The 23,907-nt window shown below is 38.4% G+C and overlaps 1 pseudogene; it reads left to right on the forward strand.

The window, feature by feature from the left end:
• The first annotated feature begins 15,707 nt into the window (after nucleotides 1–15,707).
• On the forward strand, nucleotides 15,708–16,118 carry LOC143386693 (dolichyl-diphosphooligosaccharide--protein glycosyltransferase subunit KCP2 pseudogene; annotated as a pseudogene).
• The last annotated feature ends 7,789 nt before the right edge of the window (nucleotides 16,119–23,907 follow it).

The following is a 23,907-nucleotide window of genomic DNA, read 5'->3' on the forward strand; positions in this document are numbered from 1 at the left end:
ATTCATGTTTAAGGAGAAGAGGATTTAGAAGGCCTCACTGAGAAGTTTCCCAAATGTACATGATGGGTTTCTCTTCATTGAGGTCATCTGAAAGTACCTGGTAGAAATTAGGTTTTATGCACAGATCAATATATTTAATGGAAAGGTCAGTTCTTGAACTTAGTTCATCATAACAGATCTTCCCTAGCAACTCACCTCCCTGTCCACTTGAATTAATTACTACACATAAAGCACTGTTTGTTTAGGTTTCATCTCTGACATTTTTCTGTACACCTTACTTGCTCATATCAATACCTTTAGCTTCTAAAATAATTATTGGGAGTTTGTAAATGTTTAGCAATATCTGGTGGCCTATTAATGTTGATCTTGACATTGGACAGTGGAAGGAACTGCCATTCTGCTATTTCTATTCTCTTATTGTTTCCAAAATCTCTAAAACATATTGTAACGAAACATAAGGTCCACGTGATTTAATATGGCAAAGTGGTGAAGAGTACAGAAGTTCTGAAATCAGTCTTCAGTGTGAATCTCAGGAATAGCATCAACTGTAAGCTTATGAAGGTTATGTAGAATTTCCTTGTTCCCAGTATACTTATCTATAAAAACAATAAGTTGAATGATAATATCTAATCTACAGTTTGTGAGAATTACATAATACACATACAATTCTCAATAAATAGTAAATACGGAGAAAAATACTTGATGATGGTAAATACTGAGAGTAAATATTACCAGTTTTGTAATTGCCCACTCATTATTCATCAAATGTAGGAAATAGTGTCTGTCATTTTAAGATTAATGCTATGGATTAATATGTAGAAACATATCCATTGCCAAAATCCCTAACAACCATTGCTGGACATGAGAAAAGTATGGTATAGCTTTTCTCCATTTGCTCTTCTCTTTGTAAAGACCTGTGAATACTTTGGAAAAGATATTCGAATTATTTGTGGCACCAACAACAGCATCAACAGTCACAATAATTAACAGAGAATCCACCACAATTTTATAACCTTTAGAAGACAGTATTTCTAGATATTTGTCACGTCACCAGGAAATTTTATTTTTTGTGTGTGACAGAGTATGGTAATGTACTTAACCATAAGTCTCATATTTTCAAACAATTTGCATCATATTCATCTATGTAAGAAAAATGGAAATAAAAAAATTGAGTCAGCTAAAACTGATTGTCTCCTTTCATTGACTTATGGGATCCCACTCCATACAAACAACCACAATGCCAGCTGGAATTTCAGCTGCAAACATCTGCAGGACCCTAAATCATTTCTTGCATAATTTCTTCCTCTTAATTCAAGTCTCTCCCCCTCTTCTGTTGATGATTTCACTCATTGAGGAAAAAATGGGCTTGGGAGAGTGGCAGTCTTGGCCACAAATGGAATAGAATATGAAGTTAAAGAACAAAATACAAAAAAAAAATGAGATTATTAGGTAATTATGGCAAAACCAAAATTTCCCTGAAATGTTCAGATAATTCAGAACTAAAGAAGCTTAACAAAATCAAATAGTTTTTAACATTTAGATACTACAAAATGGTTTTTGCTTCAGCTTCCACTAAAATCTTTCTGTACTACAAATTAGTAATGATGAAATTATTGATTAGTGCTAAAAGATAAATCATTTTCATGTGACAATGCAACAGTGCAGTTTCATATTGTATATCTAGCACTATTTGATATGTTAATATGACAATCCAGTCACATAATAATGTAAATATAAATATTGTGTTGTTTATAATAAACCTCATGGTACTAGGGCATCTATTTCACTAATGAGTCTCCTCATCTGGCTTACATCTTAGAACAAAATGAATGGTGATCATCCAAGCAGTCTTTGGGATAGAGTTTCCAATTGGATGTCAATTGAGTTTCATTGGAGGGTAACTCATTCTTTAATCTCATCAATAAGGTATCATAGCAAGTACTAGAGCAATGACTTACTGGCCAGTAATTAAGAAGTATTATCCCTGAAACCTGCCAGATGGTTTTTATGATTTGAGAGAAGAAGGAACATAAAATAGACCTCTCTCAAATAGGTATGTGAATTGTGCTTCATAGATCATTTACATCTAAATTATCTGTCTAGTGTTTTAAAATGCAGAACCTAAGACCTAGTCCTGGACTCAATTTTTGTGTATGGCTTGGGTCTATGTATTTAATAAGCTACTTAGGGGACTCTTTGATACATTAATGTTTGAGAATTCCTGAGCTAGAATTCAAGGAAATCACAGAGAACATGGGAACACAATGCTTACCAATCCCATAGATGTTCTCAATAACTTTGAGAAGTGCTCACTGGAAACCATCAGCATTGACTATTACATACAAACACTACAAGGTGGCCAATATATAACTGTCTAATATAAAAGTAAGAATTGTGTGATTTCTATTAGTGAAATTATTCCCTCTATCAACACCCATCTGGTAAATACTATCAAGAAAAGTGATATTCTGGGCAAAGTGGGCATGTTTATATTTTATCTCACTCCCTAAAATCATTTGGCAATACAATTTTGAATCAGGTACTTCTTTGGGCTACAAACCTTTCTATATGGTTTTTAGATATTTTAAATCTAAGATTCAGATAGATTATGCTTCCATTCTCTCCCTATTAAGAATTCAAATCCTTAAAAAAATGTGGAACAAATTTCTTCCCAGGCTAATGAAAAACAGTCTTCTACAAATTGTGAATCCACATGTGGGAACTCCGAAATCTACACACAGATGTATGTGCATGTATGATTGTGAAAGAATTAGAATCATTTGCCAACATCATCTAATTGGCTCTGGTCATCAAGATCCCTAAGGCCCGAAAATTGCATTTTTTACTTATACTGTCATTAAAGTCTTTCATTGTATTCTTCATTTCAAGGTTTCTGTATGTACCAAAATTTCCCATAGATTGCCATTGGCCTTGGAAACCTGTGGAAGTGTCCATTATGAAGGTTTTCACTACCTCTTGTTTCTGTTATCTACAGACATCTTTCTGGAGTCTGTAATACATTAGGAGTTCAAAAAAGGAAGGTTACTGCAAATGTGCGTTGCAGTTTGACCAGATGTATAGGCAGTGTCATGAAATACAGTCAATTATACTATAAATAGAGGGCAGAGGCTTCCTATTTACCACTTGGTGATTAATGAAATATGCAGAATGCTGAGACATATCTTACTCCCTATTACTCAATTACTACAGCCACTCTTCTTCCAGCAAAAGACAAGACTCGCAGATGTTAGAGAAAAGCTTTCATAATGACAGTCTCGGTAATAGCCTGAGAAAATGCAGCTTGGATTGCAAACCAGAAGAGGCTGGATTTCTTTTTCTTTTCAAAATGAATAAAAATGAAGACAAAAAAAGAGATTGAGATGAAGGAAACACTCCCCTCTTATTTAATTAAATATTTTCCAAATCTCAAGGCAGAAAGCTAGACATTTATTGTGAATCATTCGCGCTTCTGATTGGGAAGTATTTCTATACTTCCAATAAGGTTTAAAATAGAAAAAAAATATTAATCTGTGGTTGTCAATCAAATAACTTGTCTCATTTAAAAAGTTTCCTACCTTCTTTTTTCCCCCTGTGTTTTTAGGTTCAGACAGTAAATACAATTTCTCTGTGTCATTTTCATACAGGATCATGTTGAGCAGAATGTGAACTATGTCTAGTTTCATGTGGGGGGACATTAAGTTGATGACAGTGGTTAAGAACTTGGATAGGGAGATATATATATCTGACAGATACTGGCATTAAAAGTCCAGGGAAATATATAAGATGCATTTTTGGGTGGCTGAATGTGTATACTTTGTTGATGAAGTGCTTTTTACTTGTAAACTTTAAACCAGCCACTAACCCTTTCCCCGCTCCCATTCTGTGAGAGCCACTGCAGGCATGTAAACAGAAATGCAAACTTCCCCCAACAACATTCCGGCTTGAGGATGCAGGGATTATTTGTATAAATTCAAAATACATCCAGCATCCATCTCTCTAACAGCACAGGCAGGCACTTGACTCTTCTCTACTCTGTCTGTGTCTCAGTTCCTTTTTATCAGGATAAAATTAAACACTGCCATTTTCTGAAAAGGAGGACTGATGCTAGGGTACCTCTCCCCTGACTGCTCACTTCCCCCCGCTGTTACTGATGTAACTTTTACATAGGGTCAAGCTTACCTCGGCTTACTCCTGTACCAGAGGAAGCATTGTGGTTTAGCTTTTTCCCAAATGTATTCCAGGGGAAAGTAACATAATAGAGGCAGGAAGAGATGGCTTTTGTGAATTACTGCAAAACAGAGCTGAGTTAAGAAAGTGAAGAAGTAACGTGATAGATTCGAAATGTACTGGGAGATGTTTTGCTTAATTTGGGACTGAGAAAGATTCTTTGGCTTGCCCCTATTGAATTCCTACTTCCACAGATTTTAAGCAGTGAGCAGTGTTTCTGGGTATTCCTGATATTTTAATGTTATACACCTGAGAGTGAAAACTAATGATCGGTTCCTTGAATTTATGCCCCAGGTATACTAGCTATATATTAATATCTTCTTGCTTTTTCCCTGTGTGTTTTATCACATGGGCTATTTCTAAGCACTCACTAGTAGTTGAGACTCTAACATCTGACTTGATCCTTAATTGCTGTTGATGGGATGGGGAAGACACTTGGCTCCAGCTGTCATGCACTTCTAGAACCAAACAAAAAAGCAAGATGGAGTGGGAATGGAGGCACAGAATGGAGGAAAAGAAATAAGGGAGGGAGAAAGGAAGGAAGGAAGAGAGAGCAGAGGCAGGAAATGAGGAAAGAAATAAAGAAGTCAGCATTACTCTTTGTGCATTACATTTACTTAGGGAAAGAGCTTTCAGAAATAACTACCACATGTGGCTGCCTGGATCACCATTGGGACTATTGCCATTTGGTTCCAAAACGAACATGTTACCTGAGTGAGAGACACAGTCTCAAGTTCTGAGTCAGCAAATTAGTGTTAGGGTGGAAAAGACCCATTAACTCATGTTGCTGCCTTCCCATAAAAAGTACAAGTGATCCTGTGGTATTGGTCCCTGGGGCTCAGCCCAGTCAGATTTCAAAATACTCCAAGCTTGAAGGCTCCCACCGTTTCCCTCAGAGCCTATTTCCTCATCCAGTTGATCTGAGACATAAGGAAGTTTTTCCAGTTATTATTCCCCAAGTTCCCTTTTGTCATCCTATTATTTACACTATTGCACTGTGCTTTATTTCTCTACCTTGGCTTTTATGCCTTCGAATTCCTGGAAGATGGATGCCATTTAACCTTCTTTATCTTGCAGCAAAGAGAACAAAATATTGTTAAGTTGTACATTATTGGAGGTTTGTTAACTCTGCATATAAGTGAAAAAAAATCATAAAGTCTTGGGAAATAGGGATATAATAAAAGGAAATTTACTGTTTACATTCACATGTCTTTTTCTGTTTCAAACCCTTCTACCAATTGAGGTGCCCACCGATGTTCTTACCCATGAAAACCCTGGAGTGTGAAAGAAGGATCCGTAGACTGTCAGGAAAAGAAGGAAGTTTTCTGACACATGATCTAGACCCACACTTACATTGTGGAACCTTCTCAAGTATTCCCCTCAAGTCATCGTTCACTTCACTAGCAAGAGATACCACTAAGGAAAGACAACTGTACAAAACGGATTAAGCAAATTTCCAGATATGGAAGCATTATTCACATCTTCCATGAGACTGAGCTACAGCCCTTTGATCCTCCCCATCTTGAAGGAACCACCAAAGCATTAATTGAATGTCCATTCATGTGTCAGGAATCCCGGGAATGGCATGTGAACCACATTTAATTCTCCTATCTTCACAAGGAAGCTTTATCTGCATTTCAAAGTAGGAACTGGGATGAGAAGGTTATTTAATTTGCCCAAGATCTCGTGAAATTTAACTGCTGGAATCACACATTGTGATTATGGAATTGACCTGGAGATCCATGATGTTTCACTGTGTCACAACTTGAATAAAATCACACCTCAAATCACTGAACAAATGCCTGATAATCCATTGGAGTCTGGTTCTTCATGGAGATGATTTTATTTACTTCTGTGATGGGCTGCTAATTCATTAATTCAATATTTACTGAGGACCTAGGATGTGCCCAGCAATCTTTTAGTACTGAGGGTATAGTTGTAAACAGAGTAGGCAAACATCCTGTTCTCATGGAAGTCATTATCTAAATAAAACAAGCATGGAGAATGCCTAGTTATCGGACACTTACAAGTACTGTAGAGAAAAATGTTCCAAGAAAGGAGGTGGGATTATCAGTGAAGCAATAAATGCATGGTTTGGCAGAACATTTTATGTGCTGAGGGGAAAAAAAATAGAGCAAAGAACAGAGTCATGTAGGTTGGAATTGTGTAGGAAACCCTCTGGAGGTAGCATTTAGAGCAGGACCTTCTTTAAAAGGTAAGGAAGGAACCAGGTGGATACCTGTGGGATGAATAGGCTATGCTGAGGAAAAAATTAAGTGCAAATGTCCTGGGGCAGGTCACGTCTAGTGTATCAAAGAAAACACAACAGAATCAGTCCCGTTGGAGCAAACTGAATGAGGGAGAGATACTAAAAGATGTAATCCGAGTCGGCAAGGCAGATCATATTGCTCTTCATAGGTCATTGTGAGAAATTTTTAAAAAATTAAATTGCTTTAAGATTTTAATTGACATGATAATTCCACAGTTATGGGATATGGCATGTAGTCCATTGCACGTGTAAAGGTGTAATGATCAAATCAGGGCAATATGCATTGCCACTCCTCAAAAATTCGTGATTTTTTTTTTTTGTCTTTGGAAGTCTTGAACTTATTTATAAAATATAATGTAAATTATTGTAAACTTTAGTCTCCCTACTGTGCTGTAGAATCCTAGAACTTACTCTCCCTGTCTGGCCATCAGTTGGTACCTGTTACCCATCTCTCCCACCCTATCCTCCTCCTCCTTCTTAGTCTCTAGTGACTACTGTCTGAGTCTCTGCTTCAGTGAGATCCACTTCTATAGCTTCCACATGTGAGTGAGAACCTGCAGCATTGGTCCTTCTGTGCCTGGCTGGTTTCACTTCACATCGTGTCTTCCATTTCCAGCAGTATTGCTGCTGGAAATAGATTTCACTCTATTTATGACTAAACAATATCCCCTTATGTATATACTGCATTTTCTGTTTCACTTTATAGTTTGTTTTATTGTCATTTTGCTGATATATTTTTGGGGGCTATTGTGTGATAATTCAATACATGCATACAGTGTGTAGTGACCAAATCAGGGTAGTTAGCACTTTCTTTTTTCTTTTTTTTATGGTGAAAGTTATATATATTTGAAACTTTAAACTTTGCTATGGTTTTTAATATTTTTCTCAAGATGAGGATTAGTAAATTCAATATATTATCTGACCAGTAAATCTCAGTGTCATGAGGGAAGTGAACATTGTGGGTTTAGATATTGCAGCCAAACTTAAACACTTTTTGAAGTCACTCTACATAGCACTTTCATTTAAACATTTTTAAATTTTTTGTTTGAATCATCATTTCACATATTTATGAGGTACAGTGTGGTATTTCTATACATATATACAGTGTGCAGAACAAATCAGGGTTATAAACATTTTTTATTGTTTATTATTACTTTGTGTTTGGAACTTTGAGCCCCTAATAGCTATTAACAAAATATATAATGAACATTGTGAGCTATAGTACCCCGACTTTCACTAGAACTTATCACTTCTATGTAATTGTGTTTTGATCCCAAGATCCATGGTGCCTCTTTCTTTTCCACGCATGCTTCCCATATCTGGTAGTCACTATTGCAAATTCAGCTGGAATTTTTTTTTATCTATTTGTTCTCCTATGAGGAGCTCTACTGGTTCTACACCTTGGATTTACAAATAGTGTCACAATAAACATGGAAGTGCAGGTATCTCTTTGATATACTGTTGTATCGAGGCTGTTGGGCCCATTTGAGGGTAATAATCTTATCTTACATTTTAAAATTATCACTCTGGCTGCTGTTTTGAAAATCAGCTGTAGGAGATCAGGGGTCAAAAAAGACCAATTACTACTTAATTGCTAATAATGATTCCTAACCATAATAATAGATGGTTATTGGTGTGCTTTGTTATTTACTTTATACCCATTTCCTCATCAATTCTTACACTCTACATGATGACTGTCATCATCAATTTTTAATTGAGGTTTTATGGAATTTTGTAGCAATTGATCCAATACACATGTGGAGGAGTGACATATTTGACTTGAAAATAATTAGTTGCGAAGTACTTTTTAATTAATATGCTATGAATATATTTGAGATCTTCATAGTGTTTGTTCCGTACTTGGAGACACCTGGAGAAACAGAATCCTCCACTCTAGATGGGCATAAAATCACTAAGGGCTTTCAGATGTGCTGCCTGTCTTCAGAGATTCTGGCTTAAGAAGTTGGTTGGGGCCCAGATCTTTATACTTCCAAAAGCTTTTTGACATCCATTCAAAATGGGGAAACATATTAAGGGTACCTCCAGGAAAAGAAAGGACAAAATATTTTTTAAAATCCTGATTTGTAATGGTATTATTTTCAAGAAATAAGTATAATTTACCATCTGCCCTTTATAAGATCATCAGGCTATATTTTGTGTATATTTTATGCAGGATCCTTCTCCCACGTTTTCCTCTGCCAAGATTTCCTTACCTTCTTTTTCAAAAGAATTACGTCTACTCTTGTAGAGCATACACTTGTTTGTTTGTTTGTTTTTTACAGTATTGGGGATTGAACCCAGAGCATTACACATGCCAGGCAAGGAGTCTAGCACTGAGCTACATCCCCAGCTGATGTGTATAACTTTTAAACTTAAAAATTATAGTACCCGAACACTCAACTGATAAAAAAAAATTCTTAATAGTTACCTGCCTATATGAGCCATCTCAGATTGTATAAAAGAAAAGGAATGCTGAAAAGCCATTAAACAAGTCAAATTTCTATAGAGAGAGATATAGAGCTTTCAGATCTAGAAAATGTGGGCCTCTAAAAGAGGGTGTTACGCTAGAGAAGGGGTTACTATTATGGAGGAGGGTTCCTATTCCACAGCTCTACCTTTAGCCCAGGCTGTTTATAAAGACCTTGGTGATACTTGTAAAAACTGCGACTCAGGCAATGTATATGTGAGCTGGGGAAGGTGATGACTGTGGGCCAAACACAAATAGCCTTAGAGATAGACAAAGATGTGAGGTTTGTGCAGGGAACCAACATGAAGGGAGGGAATATTCTAGAAATGAGCAGCGATTAGCGCAGAGATGGCAACTGCTATAATGAATAATGCCAACAATTCTGAAGCTCAATGCAACAGAGGACATCCACCTGTTCACGTCTGTGTGTCCATCAACCCTTGCTGGTGATGGAACGGGGGTTTCTCCATCTCTTGTCCCACATTCAGTCATTAAGGATTCTGGTGGCTCTACAGAACGGAATACTCTATCAGTTCCTTTCCAATCTCCTGAATCATGAACAATAAAAGAGAGAATCATGTGAAAGATGTTAAGGGCCAGGCCAGAAACTAGTGTATAGAGCAAACACCTTCATTCTATTGATCAAAACTCAGACATGAGATATTAACCCATAGCAAAGGGAAGAAAATGAGAAATAGTAGAATTACTTACCACGGAAGCTCAGGTTTGTGCATCTAAAGGATAACCTTCTACAAAAGCTTTTGAGATGACTGCTATATTTTCATAAATTCCAAACTGAAATATATCTATTTCAGGAGATATAAAAAAATCAGATAACTATTTTTCAACATGATATAATTAATTATCATATAGAAATAGGGTCCATGGTTGTTTTATTATTTTGTTTTATTTTTTGCATTTTGTAAAACTATAAAAATAAAACAAATGATGTTCTGTGGTGCAAAATTAGGTGACAGCTTTGGCTATGAGGTAGATGACTCTGGCATCTGGGAGAATCAGATGACATAAGGAAAAGAGGGTGGTACAGCACTGGGAGCCAGCTGTGGAGCAAGTGGAGCATCAAAAGTCCTGATGATACCCCAACCCTGACCCCAAGCCACCTGGTAAGCATCAGCTTAGAGTTCTTTCAATTGTCACTATTTTTAGAGACATTGGAGACAGAAGCCTGGGAAAGAATAAATCAGAAAATGGGCATTTCAGTATTCCTTTGCTGCAAGTGTTGGATGAAGTGAGCAAATGCTGAAGTGGGTCTTTCCTACACCTTTTGAGATGGCCCAGACTCTCCCTGCCACTCTGTGTTCTAGATACTGATTCTCCAGAATGCCTGGGGTCATCTCGTCCAGTACTGTCCACACCCTGTGATGTGTGCGTGTGGGTGGGTGTAATGGGAGGAGTGGTCCTGAGTCTGGGCCTTTCTGCTCTGAACTAGTGAGAAAACCACAGCTTGTGTTTTCTCAGAAGCTGGTATGAACAGACTGTGCACTGTGAGACACTTTAATATAGTCATAATGTCTCCCTATAGCAGGAGAGGGGAAATTTTCATAAGTGTGACTTCCTGACATTAATGACATAATGACAAGTGTAAGAGTTGTGTGTGTGTGCATGCACACACGTGTGAAAGAATCATAGGAGGCTTACTTTAATACCAAAAGATTTCTTGAGAAACATTTTGCATAAATCCTGATATGGGTTGTATGGGTCTGCTCTCGGTATTGTGATGTGATGCTAAAACAATGTCCCAAAACTTGGCCTACATTTTCTCATCACACTGCTGACATTTCACACTAGGAAAACCACGATTGATACCCATTATGTCAGAAGGCATAGAATCAAAGCTCCTGGTGTCTTCATCCAGAATTTTCAATGTTATACTAGCTTATTGGTATTGCTGGTCACTTTTATAAACACATTGATCTGCATGCCTGCAGCCAAAGAAATAGCTGAGGAAATAACATATTTTAAAACAAGACTTGGAGACTAAAAGATCTTTACAAGATTATTTCTTTTGACTTATTCTTACATTCTAGATTTATTTATTTATATTATGATGGTTTGAAATGGAAGTTTGGATGAATTTGCTTTATTATTTTCTTATATGCTTTTGGCCTTGTGACAGAAGATCAGTTCCATCCTTCTGCCCAACAGCCAGATGTTAGCTAGTCAGTCAACCAACCCATAGATGTTTATTAAGATCCTAGTATATGCAAAAGCATTTTGGTAGACACAGTAAAGTTTGAACAGGTTGGTCAATCCATCTTTTATTATATATGTTATATTATACACATAATTATGTATACAATATATGCATATGTTATATAATGCATATATTATTGTATTATATATAATTATATATATGTATGTATACACACACACACACACACACACACACACATATGTATGCAGGCCTTCTGTCAAGTATCTGTTGGAGATGCATTTGTCACTTAGAAACAAGGGCAGAGACCATGGAAACTGTAAAAGTCAAGGACATTTTTCAGCCAAAATCTTTTCAATAATTCCTTGCAAGTCTTTTCCCAGGCTTTTGCTTGCTCTGTGTGACAGAGTCACCCTGCTGGGAAAATGGACCATACAGACAACCGGAATGACTTTCACAGCAGGATGTAGGATTTACGCCTGTCCCTAATAATATATAAAGTAGCTTAGGCTGAGTTCAAAGATAGGGAACATCCATCCCCGATCACATACATTTTTGAGGGTGGTGTGAGAAGTCAGGGAGGTGTGAAACGATGTTCAGGGCAAGAACATGAGAGCCGTGGCTGCTGAAAGACGTGCCTCAACCTCAGGCTTTCCAGGACGGGACATTTAACCCACCGTGTGAACAAAGCTGTAACCCACCGTGCTGAGGAAGGATGAGGATTTGAAACATTTTGGGACAACCTGGCTGGCAGGGCTCTGGTATTTACAAGAGTCTGAAATTCCAGAGCACACAGTCAGTAGGGCAGCTGGGTGGTGGAGCCCCAAACCCAAGTCACAGTGCTGCAGACACGGTGACGGCTCCCTCCGTATGGAGTAGCAGCCTTCTTGCCCTCTCCTGCCATCTTCCTGGCCTGCCTCTGAGGAATGTTTTTCATAACTCAGAGCTTAGTCAGACACCTATCCTATGAACTCGATAGCCCTGCAAATTCACTGCATAATAGCATTCTCACACGTAACTTTCTACCTCAGCCTCTGAATCACTTCTCCTGGGGTCATGTTTGGGTCGCGTCTCTATTGCCTAGTGCAGTGGCTGGCATAATAGCAGACCCAAATAAAGCTCACTCACTCTCCATGAATCAATGCCCAGCAGGTCTTCTGGAGCTCCAGTCCATGCTAATAAGGAGGCCTTCTGGGAACCTCTGCCTTCAGTTCAAATGGAAAGAGGGTGCTGCGTTTCACTTAATGTAGAACATCTGAAAAACGGTCCTGGGTGGGAAGAGCTCTGGAATGCCGGACAACGAATGGCTCATTAGTGTCAGCGAAACTTCCCTTATGTGCAAACACACACACCATTAGCATCTGGCCCTGAAGAAGTGGGAGACTCCAGCACATGTTGTAAAAGGCTCCATGGCTGACTTTCTCCTCATTCATAAAAATGTGTTTCTTGCTCCTCTTCTAGAGATTTTGAGAACAAAGAAGTGATCCTTTGAATAATCCTATCTCTGTGTCTTTTAAAATGGACCAAATCTTCTCAATCAAGCATCTGGAAGGAAAGAGAAGGGCAAAAACAAATGGGCAGATGGGCATTGGTGGTAACACAACACACACAGACACAAACATGCGCTAGGCACAGAGTTGCTGTGCGTGTCTGCACATATGCATTTCATGTTGTATTAGTCTCGGGGGGCTGCTGTAGCAAGGTACCATAAAACAGATGGCTTAAATGACTAAATTTTTTTTCTTACTGTTCTAGAGGCTGGAATTTTGCAATCCAGGTGTCAGCAGCATTGGCTTCTTTCGAGAGCTGTGAGGGAGTCCCTGTTCCATACATCTTTCCAACCTCTATAGCTTCCTGCATTCCTTGGCTTATAAAGTCCCTTCTTCTCTCATTTAAAATATGTTCTTAGCATGAATAATTCATTTGAGCTTCTTCTTTTCACATCATTTCCCTCTTTACCTATCTTTGTGTCCAAATTTTCCCTCTTTATAAGGACACTATTATTGTGGGTTTAGGGCTCACCTTAATGACCTCATCTCAACCTGATCAACTGAAAAGACTCTATTTCCAAAGAAGGTCACATTTGTAGACACTAGAGGCTTAGGACCTCATCATCTTTGTTTTGGCAGGGGGTACTGTGTGTTCAACTCAGGGGCACTCAACTACTGAGCAACATCCCCCACCCTATTTTGTATTTTATTTAGAGACAGGGTCTCACTGACTTGCTTAGTGCCTTGCGGCTGGCTTTGAACTTGTGATCCTCCTGCTTTCGACTCTCGAGTTGCAAGTTGCTGGGATTACAGGTGTGCACCGCTGCACCTGGCAGGACCTCATCATCTTCCTGAGGGAAACATTTCAACCCACGACAGTGTTAAGTTACTTCTGACCACTTTAAGATGAAAGGAAGCTGAAGCACAGAGAAGATAACAAATGTTGTGATATTATGTTGTACTGAAATCAGGTCTGCTTGATTCTGATGCCTGCCTTTTACATTATTTCATGTTTTGAGGAAGAAAGAGTAAGCAGAAAAGTTAGGCTGTAAAGGAGTTTGTTCACAAAAATGGTCATACCTAATCAAAGTCCCATGAAAATGAAAAAGTCTATCAACTACTGTTAAGTGTTCCTCTTGTTTTAATTTATTTCAACCTCAAGGTTTACTTCAAATTATGATAAACACTGTTGGTTCTAGCAAAACTTGTTCATGCTACAAAAATATGCACAGCACCTGCCTTTTTCCTAGGAATATTCTGGGAGGTAAAACTACCACTACAAATAATAGTGTCCCTGCCACAAGTCTTATATTCTAACGTGCTGAGTCAATAATAATGAAAGCACTCATTTATATTCATATCATCTCTATTGATTTACTAATGATAAAAATGTCAAGTGATGAAATAAATAAAGCCTGTAAGCAAACAGGAAATTCCTGGGAATTGTAAGACAGCCTTGTTGGGAAAGGGATCTCTAGTGAAGGAGTCCTAAAGAAATGGCAGTAAAAGTCATACAGTAACTAAGCAAAGAACATTTCAAACAAACACTGAGAAAGAATGCAAAGGCCCTGGGGCAGAAGTGTGCTTGGCAGCTTTGAGGATTCCAGAAACAAGATGGAATGAGCCCTTGAACATTGATTTAATTTCCAGGTAAGGGCCACCTAAGAAGAATGAGCCTGTTTAGCCTAAAAGTCAGGTCAGGAAAATTCAAGGCAAGTTTAACAGAAGGAGAGGAATCACACAGGGCATAGAGCAGAAGCTATAAAATAAGGAAAAACAACAATAACCAGGACTATCCTCAGTCATTAGAACCAGAATATTAAAAGCATCTGTGTGTTTTCTGTCTTAATCTCACCCACAAACTAAAATGGTCATCAAGATTTGCCAGTTTTGCTCTGAACTCTTTCTCCCATCCGTCCACTCTTCCTGGTCACTCACCACTGTCCTTGCTAGTACAACTTGGGCTGCCATTCATTTCTCTAGTTGACTCCTCACATAGTCACCTCTAATTTTCTGAAGTGTGGTTTTATTCCAAAAACACCACTCTCTGCTCCCAAAATAAAATCTCATATCCCTTCTGAACAATTTTGAACCTGCGCTCATTACTCTGGCCTGCAAACCCAAAGTCTCAAGAGTATATATAAAGAACTCAAAAACTTAACACCAAAAAAACACAAATAACTCAACCAATAAATGGGCTAAGGAACTGAACAGACACTTTTCAGAAGATATACAATTGATTAACAAACATATGAAAAAATGTTCAACATCTCCAGCAATTAGAGAAATGCAAATCAAAACTACTCTTAAGATTTCTGGGGCTGGGACTGTGGTTCAGTGGTAGCACATTTGCATGGCATGTGTGAGGCACTGAGTTCGATTTTCAGCATCACATATAAATACGTAAAAAAAAGGCCTATCAACAACTAAAAAAAAATTAAACTACTGTAAGATTTCATCTCACTCCAGTCAGAATGGCAGTTATTAAGAATAAAAGCAAAAATAAGTTTGGCAAAGATGTGGGGAAAGAGGCATAATCTTCCATTGCTGGTGGGATTGCAAATTAGTGTAACCACTCTGGAAAGCAGTATGGAGATTCCTTAGAAAGCTTGGAATGGAACCACCATTTGACCCAGCTATCCCACTCCTTAGTTTATACCCAAAGGACTTAAATACAGTGTACCACAGTGACACAGCCATATCAATATTTACAGCAGCACAATAGTTAAATTGTGGAACCAATCTAGATACCCTTCAATAGATGTATTAATAATTGAATATTACTCAGCATTAAAAGAGAATAAAATCCATTAAAAGAATAAAATCCCACTTCATGCCCCCTTGACCATGCTTCTCTGGATGCCATTATTTGGTCCAATAGTTGGTGTTTAATTGAACTGTCCAAGTACTATCTTTCACCTGTACAGTTTAAATGAAGAATGAGAGAGATTGTGTGTGTGTGTGTGTGTGTGTGTGTGTGTTTCTGGAGTGTGGTCTATAACTTGTGCATTTTGGAGGGATCATGTTGTTAACGGTTTGGTCTGAAGAATTAAGAAAGCCCGTGAGCATTGCCGGGGCATCATGGTGGTGGGTACTGGCACCTCGCTGGCTCTGTTCTCTCTCCTGTCCCTGCTGCTCTTCACAGGGATGCAGATGTACAGTCACCAGTTGGCCTCCACCAAGTGGCTCACCATCAAGGGGGGCCTGCTGGGCTCCGGCCTTTTCTTCTCTCTCACAGCCTTCAATAATCTGGAGAATATGGTCTTTGGCAAAGGATTCCAAGCAAAGATCTTCCCTGAGATTCTCCTCTGCCTCCGGTTGGCTCTCTTTACATCTGGCCTCATCCACTGAGTCTGTGTCACCACCTGCTTCCTCTTCTCCATGGTTGGTCTGTACTACATCAACAAGATCTCCTCTACTCTGCACCAGGCAACAGCTCCAGTCCTCACATCAGCTAAAGTCACTGGCAAGGGCAAGAAGAGAAATGTCTAATAAAGTTGATTCTTTGTTAAAAAAAGAAAGAAAGAAAGAAAGAAAGAAAGAAAGAAAGAAAGAAAGAAAGAAAGAAAGAAAGAAAGAAAGAAAAAGAAGAAGAAAGAAAGAACAGAACAGAAAAGAAAAAAGAAAGCCAGTGAGAAGAGAGATAAAGAGGAAAAGAGCGGGTGGGGGGGCTGGGGGAGGTAGAGTGATGCAGATTTGTGTAGGGGGACCATATACATAAAAAAGAGCAGAAGTGAATGATAGAAGCAGACTCCTGACAATATTTAAATCATGAGCTTCAGTACATTCCAATCCTCAGCTGCTTCACTGTGCATGAATTTTGTGGGACCTCCTTCTGTTTTGGTCTAATTTGGATGAGTTTCTAATAATGTGCATCTATAGTTTCAACTAGGTCAAACCTTTTTTCAATTTTCTCTTCATCCTAGGATCTGCCACCAGGCATTTGAGGTGACAGTTTGACAAATTGGTTGGCATCCATTTCATACTTGATAGTAATGTCTGTAATATGCATATTTTGTCTAGTGAAGTTAAATTTATGTTCTTAGCCTTAAATTTCTTCAAGTCTATTGTTTGTTATCCTGAAATAAGACAGTAGAAGGAGTCTAGTTCTAGGTTCTGCAGTTACATTCTGCTTTAGGGAAATCTGATCAAATTTCAAAGGACTCTTTTGGAAAATGCTTATGAGGGTATTGGATAACTGATCAAAAAGAGAACATAGAAATGCTTAACTTTGAAATGCTATTGTTCACTTTCAATTGAAGAGTCAATAAATATAAATAACATCTGAAATGATAATTTGTGCAAATTTAAATATGCACACAAATTTCCACAAGTACACTTGGCCATCCCTACCTGTAGGTTCCACATTGTTGTGGTTTGGATGTGAGGTGTCCTCCAAAACCTCAAATGTGAAACAATGCAAGAAGGTGTGGAGCAGAAATAATTGGGTTATTGCCTTAATTTAATCAGTTAATTAACCCCCTGATGGGAATTAACTGAGTGGTAACTGAAGTGGTACAGTGTGGCTGGAGGAGATGGGACTTGGGGGCATAGCTTTGGTGTATATGTTTGTATGTGGAGAGTGGAATCTCTCTCTGCTTTCTGATCATCATGTGAGCTGCGTCCCTCTACCACACCCTTCCGCCATGATGTTCTGCCTCACCTCAAGTCCCAAGGAATGGAGCTGGCCTTCTATGGACTAACGAACACCTATGAAACTGTAAGCCCTCAAATAAACTTTTCCTCCCTTAAAATTGTTCTGGTCAGATCCTTTAATCACAAAGATGACTAAAACACACATTCATGGATTCAATCAACCTCTTTCAAAAATATTTGAGAAAAATAATAGAATCTGTAGTGAACATGAACAATTTTTTTCTTGTCATGGTTTCTTAAGTAATACAGTAAAACAACTATTTACATACTGCTTATATCACTTTAGGCTTTGCAAGTAACCTAGAAATAAAGTATGCAGGAGAATGTGCCTAGGTTCTATGCAAAGACTACACTATTGCATATGCTTTTGAAACTGAGAGTAAACACAGATGTCTGATCCCAGAGTCCATGGTCCTTCCTGTGCTCTTTTGCCTCCCGGGGTCCAGCTATGTGCCTGAGGTCCATGTGGAGCAGTGTTTACCAAGCACAGCCTGTGGTTTTCCAGAACTACATGGGTGGCAGCACAATGGAATTCACAGCACCTCTACAGCCATCGAAGCTGACACCCTCCATTTAGACATGCATGAGTCAGTGTGCTAGGATGCTTGTGCAAGACTTCTAGTGAAAAAAAATCCATTGCTTTACAAAATTTGAAAGCCATATCACAAGCCAACTGTAGTTCACTTTTATCCAAGTAATGCTTGCTTAATCTGATTGACTCAAGGACTTTGAAAAGAAACAAGTCATGATTATCATAAAGGAAAAAAAGAAAGCTCGGTTCTTTTTAAAAAGGAGTGTAAATAAGAAAGATTGGGTGGAGTATATGCATCATAAACCCATCTGAAATAGGGAAATTGGCTTTGATTTAACTATAGAAGGAGATGATCTTTACAAAATAATTTCCAAATATCAATTTTAAAAATATGGGTGTGGATTTCCTTCATGAAGTCAGTATGAAAAGTACAATGGCTCTGGATTCAAAGGCACCAAGAACTTGTCAAAGAATACTTTCCTGTTCCAAAAGTCATGTATATCCAAGAGTTAGTTGTCACTAAGCAAGCAAGCTTAGGGTGCAGAGGACCACATGGTACAAAGATGGTTTGGACTTGATACATTTTCATTGGTTTGGTTTTCTCAGGGGGTAGGTGTTTTCATTGCAAAAACTAAGGTTGTTGATTGAGCTTGGGCCGAGAGGCCAGGGACCCCTTTGTTGCCAGGCCTACTGCTTGTGACGGGCCAGAAGGATGAGGTGCCACAACATGGTATTTGGTGTTATGTAACAGTCCCAGGCCTCAGGCCAGCAGTGTGAAAAGCAGCCCATAATGTTTTGAGGTATTGATTTGTTTAATAAGAGCAGAATAACTCAAGGCAGGCTGAAGTCTGTTTCTGCTGCAGTCTGGCTGGGCACAAAATCACGAGCGACTCACAGACTTGTAGATTCAAAAGGCAATTCTTTATTCCTGAACTCACACCGACACTCTACAATCACGTTCTGGGGAAATCCACGTTCTGGGCAAAATCCACACACTCCACCGGGCTCTGAATCCCAAATACTCTCTGAATCCCGCGAGAACTCAACAGGAACTCTAGGAGCGGGCACGCCTGAGGCAGCAGGATACGCCCTATTCCCAGCAGGGTACACCTTAAACCTGGAACCGCCCTAAACCCAAGGAGCGGGATACTCCCTAATCCCAGCAGGATACACCTAAACCTGGATCTGCCCTGGTCCTTGAGCAAGGTCACCTTTCGTGCAATGTCACTGCAAATGACCTGGGTCATGCCATGCGTCATACCTACTTGGCAATGGCTCTCAGCATGTTTCAGTACCTAAACTCTTTGATGTTCCATATTTTTTTTAACTTTTACTATAAAGCGATCTTTAATACCATAAGTTGTATAATTTTCCTTTTACTCCACACACTCTTTATTTAAGGAGAAAATGACATCATAACTTTAGGGAAGAGGCAAAAAAGAACTCTCCAACCTTTCTATCACAAATACAGGATACTCTTCATGGTTTGGATGGTGTGCTGGTTTCCTTTGTTTAGATCTATCACAGCTCCAAGGGGAAACACTATTAAACTGATGGTGGCAGAGAAGGGGAGAGAAAGGGCTTGGGGTCATTGAGGCCATTGCTACAACAGTGACCAACTCTGGATCTCTGATTTTCAGACTTTCCGTTAAGCAGAATAATAAAGGTTCTTCTGATTTAGACCACTCAATCAGGAATGCTTTTACCTGCAACCCAAAATGTCCTGTTACAATCTCTGAGGTCCCTGTATACATAGCTTAAACAGTGTACTTTTTAAAAAATTTGTTCCTATTAGTTATACAGGATAGTAAAATGTATTTTGACATAGTATATACATATAGAGAATAACTTCTCATTCTTTGGATTGTACTTGATACAGAATTACATCAAGTAATGTAACCATATATGCACATAGGCTAGTAATGCTTGATTTATTCTGTGAATTCATTCTATGATCTATTCTAATCTCATTTCCCCTCTCTTCCCTTTATTCCTCTTTGTCTACTCCAGAGTACTTCTATTCTTGTTAACTGCACCCCCCACTCCCATTGTGAGTTAGCATCCACTTCAGAGAAAACATTCAGCCTTTGGGATTGTCTTATTTCACTTGCCATGATATTCTCTAATTCCATCCATTTACTGGCAAATGCCATAATTTTATTCTTCTTTAAGGCTGAGTAATATTCCATTGTGTATATATACCACATTTGATTTGTCCATTCAGCTTTTGGAGGCCATTTAGGTTGATTCCATAGTTTATCTATTGTGAATTGAGCTGCTATAAATATTAATGTGGCTGCATCACCATAGTATGCTGCTTTTAAGTACTTTGGATGTATACCTAGGAGTGGGATAACTGGGCCAAATGGTGGTTCTAAATCAAGTTTTCTGAGGAATCTCCATACTGCTTTCCATAGTGGTTGCACCAATTTTGCAGTCCCATCAGCAATGTATAAATGTACCTTTTCCCCAATATCCTCACCAACATTTATTGTTTGTATTTTTGATAATTGCCATTCTGATTAGAGTGAGATGAAATTTCAGTGTTGTTTTAATTTGCATTTCTCTAATTGCTAGAGATGTTGAACATTTTAAAAATATATTTGTTGACCTACCATATTTCTTCTATTGTGAAGTATCTGTTCAGTTCCTTAGCCCATTTATTGGTTGGGTTATTTGGATTTTTTGGTGTAAAGTTTTTTGAGTTCTTTATATGCCCTGGAGATTCATGCTCTATCTGGGGTGCAGATGGCAAAGATTTTCTCCTGTTCTGTAGGCTCCCCTTTCATGTGCTTGATTGCTTCTTGTTTCCTTTGCTCTGAAGAAGCTTTTTTGTTTGATTCCATCCCATTTATTGATTCTTGATTTTACTTCTTGAACTTTAAGAGTCTTAGTTAAGGAAGTCAATTCCTAAACTGGCATAATGTAGATTTGGGCCCACTTTTTCTTCTATTAGGCACAGAGTCTCTGTTCTAATGACTAAGTCCTTGCTCCACCTAGAGTTGAGTTTTGTGCAGGGTAAGTGCATCTAATTTCATTTTGTTACATATAGATTTTCAGTTAATCCAGTACAATTTGCTGAAGAGGCTATAATTTCTCTAATGTATATTTTTGAACTGTATTTATGTGGGTTTGTCTCTGGGTTTTCTATTCTGTATCATTGGTTTATGTTTCTGCTTGGGTGCCAATACTATCACTCTGTAGTATAATTTAAGGTCTGGTACTGTGATGCCTCCTACTTCCCTTTGCTTGCTAAGGATTGTTTTTGCTATTCTGAGTCTCTTATTTTTCCAAATAAATTTCAAGACTGCTATTTTTTTTTTCTTTGAAGAATGTCATTGAAATTTTAATATGAATTGCATTAAATCTGTATAATACTTTTGGCCATATTAACAATATTAATTCTTCCTATCCAAGAGCATGGGAGATCTTTCCATTCTGAGGTCTTCTTCAATTTCTTTCTTTAGTGTCCTGTAGTTTTCACTGTGGAGATCTTTCACTTCTTTTATTAGATTGATTACCAAATGTTGTATTTTTTAAAGGTATTGTGAATAGGATAGTTTTCCTAATTTATCTTTCAGTAGATCTGATGCTCTATAATAAGTGAACATAATAAGAAAGTTTAAAAAGTGATTAATGTTTTTTAAAAGTCAACCACAATTATTCTGCTGTGCAAAAGAACACTCTTTCTGTCCCTCTTGTCTAGCAGTATTCTTGTACCTGATAATTAGCCTGTGTCCATCTCCTCTCTCTACTCGTTCCAGCCTCTGATAACCCATCTACTACTCTCTACTTCCAGAGATGGACTGCTTTAGCTTCTGTATATGAATGAGATTATGCCCCCTTTATCTCTCTGTACCTACTTACTTCACTTAACATAATGTTCCCCAGGTCACTAAAAATACCATGATTTAATTCATTTTTGTGCCTGAGTAATACTTGAATGTTTTCAAAGGATAAATGTATGACGTGATGAATATGTCAAATACCCTGATTTGATTATTATACAAGGTATGCATATATTGTACCCTTAAATATATACAACTTTTATTTGTCAGTTAAAAAATCAAAATATAATGAAAAATAAAAAAGAGAGGTGTGTTTAAAAAATAAATTACATAATGCATGTTCTTGTTCTTTTAGTCAACATTTCTCACAATGTACTTTTTGTTCATTGTCTATTTTTACTCACTAGAATGTAAGCTGATGAGACAAGGGATAATTGGTCCTTTGGGCTGCTCTATATCCAACATTGACCCAGTGGCTGGCACACAGATGTAGCTGGCAAGCATCAATTAGCTGACTGATGGAATGAATGAATATGTTTGGCAGTACTTTTTAATACCTTTTTTTTTTTAATATGGTGCTGGGGATTGAACCCAGGGCCTTGTGCATGCAAGGCAAGCACTCTACCAACCGAGCTATATTCCCAGCCCTTGGCAGTACTTTTTTAAGTGTAAGGAGTCGCAACTTGAGATTTTTCCAGTTCTCAACTGCTAACTGGTTAATCGGTTATCCAGAGAGATCCCTTCCCAACACATATGCTCAAAAGTTGTTTACAGGGAATAATGAACTGTAGTAACATCACCATGATAAAATATCAACTTGACACCCCCTGCCCTCAAACAAACCTCTTGCCATTTCCACCTCATGATAACCCTCTGACGTCTAGGAAGCAGTCCATTCTGCAAAGAATCAAAAACTCCATCTGTCTTTCATTGTTCCTCAGTATAACCTTCCTCTCCTCCCCTGCTCCTCACCTCATCCTTTTCTGTCTTCTGCTCCCTGATTCTATTGTGTCTCTAGGCCACTGCTTGAAGGGTGAACGCTCTCTCTGCCTTATGTGATTTATGGGCCCAGGGACACCAAGGTCAGAACCCAGATTGTTTTGCAGGTGGCCCTAAAGCCCCTGGATGGTGTTGAGAGCTCCAACCCTGAGGAACGGTTCACAGGAAATGGAACTAAATTTGCAGCCAGCAGTGAAAAGTGGCACTGGATGTCACCCAACAGCCCAAGCAGTCATTGTTTTGCAACTCCCACCCCTGGGGACTCAGTCTTGAATCGACAGAGAGACAGCAGCTGGGATCCTGAAACCCCCAGATAAACACTGAAGAGGCCAACAGTAGAAGGAAGCTGATACAGAATGTCTCCTGAGGTTTCTAGCACTCTGCTTCTGACTAGGGTTACCTCGGCAATATGTGTTCTATAGCAAGACGTTTGTGGAATTTAAGCATAGAAATGATCAAATTGTGGCTAATGCTCTGGATACCTCCCTCAGCAACCTGGTACTTACTGAGGGACTTCTATATGCTGGGCACTGGGCTAGGGGATGAGAGGCATGAGAGGATGATTACTTAGCATGTGGGCCTTTAAGTACAAGTGAGCTGTGTACCAGCTCCTCTCTCCCTCTCTGAGGAGCTTTAAACAGCTGATTCTGTCTCATAGACTCAGATTGCTATATTAAACTGAGATCACAGACATCGACACCTAGGGGTAAATAATGTATATAGACAGATTCCTGCTTTTAAGAACTCACGGTCCCTGCTCATCAACCAGTTGTATAATAGAATGATGGGGAGAAATTCTAAAGATTATCAATGCCTCAGTCCTACCTCCAAAGATCCTGGAGACACTGCTAAGATTTAGAGGCTTCCTATGTCATTATCATGAGCAGTAGGATTGAGGACAACTGTTTGATAAGAGAAAAGTAATAAATGGCATAATTAGAGAAAAGATTGTCACTAAATGTCTGAAGTCACTTTCAAATAACTTTAGTCCTGGGACTGGGGATGTGGCTCAAGTGGTAGCGTGCTCACCTAGCATGCGGGAGGCACTGGTTTTGATTCTCAGCACCACATAAGTGAAAATAAAGATATTGTGTCCACCTAAAAAAACTAAAAAATAAGTATATTTTTAAAAACAGCTTTAGTACTGCTGAAAATATGCACATCCAAATTATCCAGACAAGTTTTGCAAATTTCCTACAAACTCACTAAATACTTAACAAGTATGTTCAGAGGCTTTTTCTAAAATCCTTATTTACCTAATTAAAAATATATCTTTAATAAAAATTCTGGCTTTTTTTCCCCTTTG

The sequence above is a fragment of the Callospermophilus lateralis genome, chromosome 2 (genome assembly GCF_048772815.1).
Source record: "Callospermophilus lateralis isolate mCalLat2 chromosome 2, mCalLat2.hap1, whole genome shotgun sequence".
Classification (NCBI taxonomy): domain Eukaryota; kingdom Metazoa; phylum Chordata; class Mammalia; order Rodentia; family Sciuridae; genus Callospermophilus; species Callospermophilus lateralis.